At 47.4% G+C, this 1,355-nt stretch overlaps 1 non-coding gene across 1 annotated transcript; it reads left to right on the top strand.

Moving 5' to 3' along the window:
- Nucleotides 1–439: 439 nt before the first annotated feature.
- TRNAT-CGU (transfer RNA threonine (anticodon CGU)) lies at nt 440–513 on the top strand. Its single transcript has one exon. It is a non-coding gene; the product is annotated as a tRNA-Thr (tRNA).
- Nucleotides 514–1,355: the final 842 nt, after the last annotated feature.

Below are 1,355 nucleotides of genomic sequence, written 5' to 3'. Positions count from 1 at the left end.
AAGTCTTGGAAAGTGGCAAATGATAAGTCTGGAGCTGTTGGAAAGGTTACCGTGACTCAGAGTTGCACTGAAGTTGCTAAAAGAAAAGGAGGACTTGTGGCACCTTAGAGACTAACAAATTTATTTGAGCATAAGCTTTCGTGAGCTGCAGCTCACTCGGATGTAGTGAGCTGCAGCTCAGGAAAGCTTATGCTCAAATAAATGTGTTAGTCTCTAAGGTGCCACAAGTCCTCCTTTTCTTTATATGATCACAGCAGCTTGTGGGAGAAGCGCATGTTAGAAGCCCTCTGTCAACTCAGCTGTGGCTTTCCGTGCACAGAGAGCCAGCCCGCTCAAGGTCTGCAAGTCTTGAGGGAAATGGGGAAAGTCTGTACTTTGGCATTTGAAGGTGTTGTCTTGGACCATCAAGTGGAACAGATGCAAACAGGTAATTGAGGACGGCACCATGGCTTAGTAGGTTAAAGCACCTGTCTCGTAAACAGGCGATCCTGGGTTCAACTCCCAGTGGTGCCTTGTTGTACTGTTTTTCTCTGTCTTCCTAGGAAACAGAAGAGACCTCCCTTGGCAATCCAAGCAATTGCTAGCTAAGGAAAAGGCTTCTTTGCAGAGGAGCGTTGGAGAGAATCAAATCACCAGCCTGGAGTTGATGAAATGGCTATTGGTGTTGGGAAGGAGGTTGCTTCGACTGCAATTGCTGTGACATGCGAGCCTGTGTCCCGCGCCCATGCAATTCACTGGGGATGTCTATGCACAGAGACCCTTCTAGAAGGTTCTCTGCAGGGCTTGCAGGAAATGGAGAATTACTGTCCTTTCACCTTCCATTTTATTGTTGATGAAAAATGGAGCAGTTACGGGAGAAGTCCCAGAGAGTGGCACCGTGGCAGAGCTTGCCAATAAACCTACTGCATAAAGAGCAAATTCAGGATCCAGCATCCAGTGCTGCCTTGCTGAACGTGCCTCCTCTTGTCACCTTTTGGTCAATCTTTTTTGCTAACAGAGAAACCCGCCTTTGACTAGCCATACACATGCTTGCAAAAGGAACAGGTCTTTTTGCTGACAAGTGTTGAAAGGAGGCACCGGATAAATGTGGAAACAAAGCAAAGGTCTCTGTAGCTCATCTTGCCCTCATGGGCTGCTCTCAATGATGTCCTTTTTGTGTGCCATGGCTGACAAAAACATCCCAGACAGAAAAACAGCAGGCCAAACAGAAGCCTAGCAGCTGCTAAAGTAATGCAGTCAGGTGTGTGTTAGACTGGAGATCTAGAGGTTCCTGGTTCAATCCCAGGCTTTGCCATGCTGTTTGGTCTCTTTTTGTGCACAGGTGGGCTGTTTTCTGAAAGCTGAGTGGTGCCTTT

This window comes from Eretmochelys imbricata, chromosome 28 (assembly GCF_965152235.1).
Source record: "Eretmochelys imbricata isolate rEreImb1 chromosome 28, rEreImb1.hap1, whole genome shotgun sequence".
NCBI classification, from domain to species: Eukaryota; Metazoa; Chordata; order Testudines; family Cheloniidae; genus Eretmochelys; species Eretmochelys imbricata.
This window is presented reverse-complemented; position numbering and strand designations above follow the sequence as displayed.